General features: G+C 45.2%; 1 non-coding gene across 1 annotated transcript; it reads right to left on the bottom strand.

The window, feature by feature from the left end:
• Positions 1-1,873: 1,873 nt before the first annotated feature.
• On the bottom strand, positions 1,874-2,055 carry LOC134960112 (U2 spliceosomal RNA). Its single transcript, XR_010187703.1, has one exon. It is a non-coding gene; the product is annotated as a U2 spliceosomal RNA (small nuclear RNA).
• Between the last annotated feature and the right edge of the window lie 5,457 nt (positions 2,056-7,512).

Here is a 7,512-nt window from a genome sequence, read left to right as displayed (position 1 = left end):
GTCCAGGTATGGGATAATTATGACCCTCAAGTATCTGGGCTAGCCCAAATGGTAAAGCACTGAACTGAAAGTGAACCTGGTGTACTGCAAAAGCAGATACGCCTGATGCGGTTCCCATATCGGTATGTGGAGTTACACATCCTTCATATAGAGGGATATTAGAAATTAGTTGGGTTCCAGATTTGCAATGACCGAGTTGATCAATTCCATTTTGAATTGGTTATAAGCCAAAAATTGATGTAAGGACTTTAGGCTTGGCAATACAGATCCATCTGGCTTTGGAACTGTAAACAGATCTGACTAGTATCCCTGTCCCCTCTGGTGGCTTGGGACAGGCATAAATACTGCTGAGTACACCAGATATTGTATTGCCTCCTGAAGGGCTATCTTCTTGTCTTGCGTTACTGGTAGAACTGCTGTGAAGGACCGTGCTGGTGGAGAAACTCCACACATCCTTGGATAAGAGGAACCATGCCTTTTGAGATTTTTAAAAGTGACCCCCCTCCTCCACACCGTGAAGTCTCCCAGGTGCGGAGGGAGCGCGTCATGCCAGTCTTCTCAGCTGGTCTTAGCACCTGTTGATAGGCAACGACTTGCTGTCGACCACTGTATCTAACTTTCTGAACGGTGCTTCTTCTGCCTATGCCACGAGAGGCTTGTGCCGTATGAAATGAACGAAAGGAAGGACCCATATAGGAATGTCTCAGTTGTGGTGCTGGCATTGGGAAAAAAATGTGGACTTTTCTCCAGTGGCCTGGGAAATCCACTTATCCAATTCTTTTCTGGCTGCAATAGAAGGAGCCTCTTTAATGTGTTCTACTAGAACAGGGCTGGCCAAACCAGTCCTCGAGATCTACCAACAGTTCACATTTTCCAGACCACCCAGTGGTGCACAGGTGTAGACATTACTAATTAAGATGTGCTGCATTCATTCCTAACTGACAATTCTACAGCTCTCCAGGAGGACTGGAAAACATGAACTGTTGGTAGATCTCGAGGACCGGTTTGGCCAGCCCTATACTAGAACAATGAATTCCTCCGTCGGGACTCCGGACTGCAAATCCTTGACCAACTTAGCGGCCCTGTGTTCCATTGCTTTATTAACCCAGGAACTAGTGTCGGTCTGCACATCACTCCTGCCACCGTACATACAGACTTCAAAGTAGTCTCTAATTTCCATTCTGACAGGTCCATCAAAGATGTGGCCTCCCAGGGCTGGCAATGTTGTTTTCATAGATAATCTGGACACAGATTAATCCACCCTCTGAGCATTCTCGCAATTTTTCGTCATAGACGATGAAAATTGATAATTAGCTAGAAAAAATCTAGACTTTTGAAACCGTTCGTCAGGGTTCTTCCAAACCTCAGATAGCTGATAATCGAGTTCTGCGAAAAGGGAAAGTTAGTGACGACCTTTGTCCCTTACCAAATAATGAGGTGCCTGGAGTATCCGGTGTCACCGTATGAGGAATGTTTAGTACATGATGTACTATTAACATAAGGGGTTTAACCCCTTGTGTTGTATCCTGTGGAGTCGAATCCTTTAATTCCTCACCTAATTCCCGTTCACCCTCCCCTAAGTCATCCTATGACATGATCTCATCATCTTCATCCATTTTAAGTATCTGTGGTAACGCTTTTTAGTCGAACGTATCGGTCTCACGTTGGGATCCATAAGTTTCACCAAACCTTCCACCTATCTGGACAATTCTGCTGTCCAAATAGGCTCTGTAGAAAGAGAAGCAGAAAGAAACACAGAAACCTGAGCAGGATCTGCTGACCTAGCTGCCTCACGAACTCTGCCATTAAATGAGACATAGCTCCTGTGAGCGCTGTCGCCTAGAGGGGAGAACTGGTATCCTGAGAAGGACCCAGCTGACCCATGGTCCCTGAGGTACTACAATACAGGGTCTATGTGTGGAGTGGACGGAGCAATCAATCTTCCTGTTCTAAAAATCAATTTAATATATGGCCCCCAGATAGGGGGTGTATCAGATATTAAACGGATTAGAACAGATACTACACTTGATCTTAGCCAAAAGGCGGAGAAGCGATCTTCAGATGAACAAGTATACAATTCACGGCAGCCTGACTTAATTTCTTATTACATTTTCAACATACAAATAGTTTCTGTTCCCCTGGCCGCCATCTCAAGTAGCACAAAGGTATAATATACACACTCCGATTAACCCGGCGCCAGTACGGTAGAAAATTGTTACACCGGCAGTCAGGTGGGTCAAAATTACCCTGAAATATTTAACCCCACATTTCTTATTTTTTTTCAAATATTTGTAAATCCATTGGTATATTTTAGTTAAAAGACCCATAAAAAAGTTATTTATGTGAAATAAAAGACCTTAGAAGTCATCTTAGGAACTTTATTTTACTATTATGAAAAACTCTGAAAATAATTAACAAAAATAGACATTCTTAGTCTCACTGTTATTAAACTAGATAAAAGTAAACTTTTTGACATATACTTTACATTTTGGTGTAAGTGAATACGAGATCTTTCGGAAATAAATGCAAAGTCTTATACTAATCACTTTCTTGCAGCATATCAGCACACTTGCTGCAGTACAGAACAATATGTTCGGGGCATATAAACGTGAAGAATCTTGCTGAGGATGACTAGATACTGAGGAACGTATTTGATGCTGTAGTGCGCTCAGAGGTATTTTATTATCATCGCTGTCAGAAGCCTCCTGCTCTGTGTCACTCTGCTGGCTGCGCATACTAACGTGATCTTCATTTACCTCACTTTATGTCGAATGGTCACTTTGTTCTGAATCATATTCCTCTAAAAAAGGTAAAATATGTTGCTGTTCACGTTCCTCGCGATCCATTTTGAAGAAAAACCTATAAATAACAAAAAACATAAACAATAAACACTACACTAATTTGGTTTGAAATTGTAACATCGACTGTAAGGTTGGGTCATATTTACCTTTTTGACATTTGCGCATGTCTATCTCCCTGCGCAGTTGCACGTCAACTAATCTGCGGTGAAAAACAAGAAGTGAGGGGTCTTAACTCCAGCTACTGAGAAGTTTGGCAACGTCGCATTACATTACAAAAAATACACACAAGTAGAAACTGTGACTGACGCCGGGTTAATAGAAGAGATAGTGAGAAAAATATAGGCAGGGGGGATAGAGGGGAAGATTTACCATTTTTGCAAAATGAACCCTATCTTCCAATATTTTCTACCCCTGTATTCTACAACCTCCAGATAAAGGCAGGACCAGGGATCAGCAGCGGTGCTGATGTGATATGTCACTAGTAGGGGTAAATTTACTAAGATGGGAGTTCTATTTAAGATGTGATGTTGCCAATAGCAACCAATCAGATTCCAGGTATTATGTTCTAGAACAGGGCTGGCCAAACCGGTCCTCGAGATCTACCAACAGTTCATGTTTTCCAGGCCTCCTGGAGATCTGTAGAATTGTCAGTTAGGAATGAATGCAGCACATCTTAATTAGTAATGACTACACCTGTGCACCAGCTAGGTGGTCTGGAAAATGTGTACTGTTGGTAGATCTCGAGGACTGGTTTGGCCAGCCCTGTTCTAGAAGGTGCTAGATAAATGAGAACTAGAATCTGATTGGTTGCTATGGGCAACATCCCATCTTAAATAGAACTCCCATCTTAGTAAATTGACCCCGTAGTCGGGTGATGGCAGATGTACGTGTCATACCTGTACCTTCCCGCCACCATCTGCCTCAGCCTCCTGAAGAGCTCCAGACGTCACTCCTGTGGAGAGATGAGGGCAACCCCCAGAGGACCTCCACAGAAAAAGTGTCAGACAGAATGTATTCAAAAGGATTTTTTTTTATTTATTTCTAGAGACTCTGTATACAGGCTACAATGAGTCACTTCAATCAAAGGAACATTCTGTATGGCAAGCATTTCTCATATCATATCAACACAGGAATCGCTAATGCCTGCTTAACAGTTGTCAATTATTTCTACTAATACCCCTTTCACAACGCACAAATAACCCTGTATCGACCCGGTATATTGCTGGGTCGACACGGGTCGCTGTGCGGTGTGAAAGGGCCCATGGTAAATTCCCGGGACGCCTGACCCGGGAATTCAACCAGGGAATTAACCAGTGCTATTCCCAGGTTGAATACCGGGTCAGTGGCAGTATGCACGGGTTTCCGATCGATGGGACCCGTTCACTACACAGGGAAAGGCGGCGCGGAGATGATCTCATCTCCAGCTCAGCCCCCGATGACGCATCAGTCTCTACCCGTGTATAGCAACCCGACCCGGCAATATGCCAGGTCGGGAAGGCAGCCTGTAGGGTCAAATGGCGGGTCCCACCCAGTAAGGACCCGGCTTTAGCGATGTGAAAGGGGTATTAGCTGTTTGCAAACATGCCTACGTAAACATGGACTGATATATACCCCTTTTCCACTACTGAGCACGGGTCGCAGCCAGGAGCCTGACACGGGTGCTACCCGGCTGCGGCCCATGCTCAGCCCCTTTCCCACTGCACTCACCAATCCGGCATATTGCTGGGTTGATGACGCTGCTAGTGACGCGGCAGGGGCGGTGCGCTGAAAGATCACATGATCTCCCAGCGCCGCCCTTCCATACAGTGTAAACGGGAGCCGTGTTGCATCGACACGGCTTCCGTTTACACTACAACCCTACCCGGATCATTCCAGTGTCCTACCCAGGTATTTACCCGGGTAGGATTCACGGGTCACTTGATCCGGATTTTTGCGGGGGGACCCTTTTCCACTAGCAAAAAACACGGGTAAATGCCCATGCATTTACCCTGTTTTTTGAGCTAGTGGAAAAGGGGTATTAGTCACCCACATTCCTATACACTCAGTATGGTTTGGGTCCATTAAACTAAATAGATGAATAGTCCAGAACACAATGTCATCTTTGTGTTCAACACCAGTCCATGTGATTTTATAAATTGTCCACCTGGTGACAGTGCAATATTAGTCTCTGTATAGTTTAGCACTGAACATTCCTCAGGGTGATAAATATCTCTGTTCCAGGACTGGAAATGGAGTTAGACCATGTTCATAGGATAGGATGAATTAGGCAATAAGCTCTGCATTTCAATGGTATAGTTGCAGAGCTGAAAGATGTATTACAGACAATGTCTAGCACAGGCTGGTGAATGCATAGTAGAAATGGGTGTCTCTCATCAAATCAGTGAATCTATCAGGCTTCTCCTCCTTCAGGGCAATCTTGGATGACTTGGAGCTTTAATTTCCACTGGAATGCTTGGTCTGGCTGTGGCACCACAAGTCTCAGCCACCTCTTTAATGCAGTTTGTCTCTTTGGACACTGGGCCTAATTCAGATCTGATCACTGGGCTGTGTTTTTTGCTGCCCTGTGATCAGCTAGTTGCCACCTACAGGGGAAGTGTATTTTAGCTGTGTAAGTGTTAGTGATGAGCGGGTTCGGTTTCTCGGAAACCGAAGCCCCCCGAACTTCACCCTTTTTACACGGGTCCGAGCCATACTCGGATTCTCCCGTATGGCTCGGGTAACCCGAGCGCGCCCGAACGTCATCATCCCGCTGTCGGATTCTCGCGAGATTCGGATTCTATATAAGCAGCCGCGCGTCGCCGCCATTTTCACTCGTGCATTGGAAATGTTAGGGAGAGGACGTGGCTGGCGTCCTCTCCGTTTATGTTGATGCATTGCAAATATTTTGTGCTTGCTTATTACTTAATTGTGGGGACTGGGGAGCAGCTGTATATAGGAGGAGTACAGTGCAGAGTTTTGCTGACAGTGACCACCAGTAATACGTTGTCTGCCTGAAAAACGCTCCATATCTGTGCTCAGTGTGCTGCATAATATATCTGTGCTCACACTGCTTAATTGTGGGGACTGGGGAGCAGCTGTATTATATAGCAGGAGTACAGTGCAGAGTTTTGCTGACAGTGACCACCAGTATACGTTGTCTGCCTGAAAAACACTCCATATCTGTGCTCAGTGTGCTGCTTTATTGTGGGGACTGGGGACCACCAGTATACTATTATATAGGAGGAGTACAGTGCAGAGTTTTGCTGACCAGTGACCACCAGTATATAATATATAGCATTACGGTACGGAAGGCCACTGCTGTACCTACCTCTGTGTCGTCATTAAGTATACTATCCATCTACATTCTATACCTGTGGTGCATTTTAGTTTTGCAGTTTGCTGACACAGTGACCACCAGTATATATAGCAGTACGGTACGGAAGGCCACTGCTGTACCTACCTCTGTGTCGTCATTAAGTATACTATCCATCTACATTCTATACCTGTGGTGCATTTTAGTTTTGCAGTTTGCTGACACAGTGACCACCAGTATACTATATATAGCAGTACGGTACAGAAGGCCACTGCTGTACCTACCTCTGTGTCGTCATTAAGTATACTATCCATCTACATTCTATACCTGTGGTGCATTTTAGTTTTGCAGTTTGCTGACACAGTGACCACCAGTATATTATATATAGCAGTACGGTACAGAAGGCCACTGCTGTACCTACCTCTGTGTCGTCATTAAGTATACTATCCATCTACATTCTATACCTGTGGTGCATTTTAGTTTTGCAGTTTGCTGACACAGTGACCACCAGTATATATAGCAGTACGGTACGGAAGGCCACTGCTGTACCTACCTCTGTGTCGTCAAGTATACTATCCATCCATACCTGTGGTGCATTTCAGTTTTGCACAGTTTGCTGACCACCAGTATATAATATATAGCATTACAGTACAGTAGGCCACTGCTCTACTTACCTCTGTGTCGTCAAGTATACTAGCTTAGTCACACAGCGACCTTGGTGCGCCTCTTTTTTTCTTTGCATCATGTGCTGTTTGGGGACAATTTTTTTGAAGTGCCATCCTGCCTGACACTGCAGTGCCACTCCTAGATGGGCCAGGTGTTTGTGTCGGCCACTTGTGTCGCTTATCTTAGTCACACAGCGACCTTGGTGCGCCTCTTTTTTTCTTTGCATCATGTGCTGTTTGGGGACAATTTTTTTGAAGTGCCATCCTGCCTGACACTGCAGTGCCACTCCTAGATGGGCCAGGTGTTTGTGTCGGCCACTTGTGTCGCTTATCTTAGTCACACAGCGACCTTGGTGCGCCTCTTTTTTTCTTTGCATCATGTGCTGTTTGGGGACAATTTTTTTGAAGTGCCATCCTGCCTGACACTGCAGTGCCACTCCTAGATGGGCCAGGTGTTTGTGTCGGCCACTTGTGTCGCTTATCTTAGTCACACAGCGACCTTGGTGCGCCTCTTTTTTTCTTTGCATCATGTGCTGTTTGGGGACAATTTTTTTGAAGTGCCATCCTGCCTGACACTGCAGTGCCACTCCTAGATGGGCCAGGTGTTTGTGTCGGCCACTTGTGTCGCTTATCTTAGTCACACAGCGACCTTGGTGCGCCTCTTTTTTTCTTTGCATCATGTGCTGTTTGGGGACAATTTTTTTGAAGTGCCATCCTGCCTGACACTGCAGTGCTACTCCTAGATGGGCCAGGT

The sequence above is a fragment of the Pseudophryne corroboree genome, chromosome 1 (assembly GCF_028390025.1).
Source record: "Pseudophryne corroboree isolate aPseCor3 chromosome 1, aPseCor3.hap2, whole genome shotgun sequence".
Lineage (NCBI taxonomy): Eukaryota > Metazoa > Chordata > Amphibia > Anura > Myobatrachidae > Pseudophryne > Pseudophryne corroboree.
Note: the sequence above shows the minus strand (reverse complement) of the source record. Positions and strands in the feature narration are given on the sequence as shown.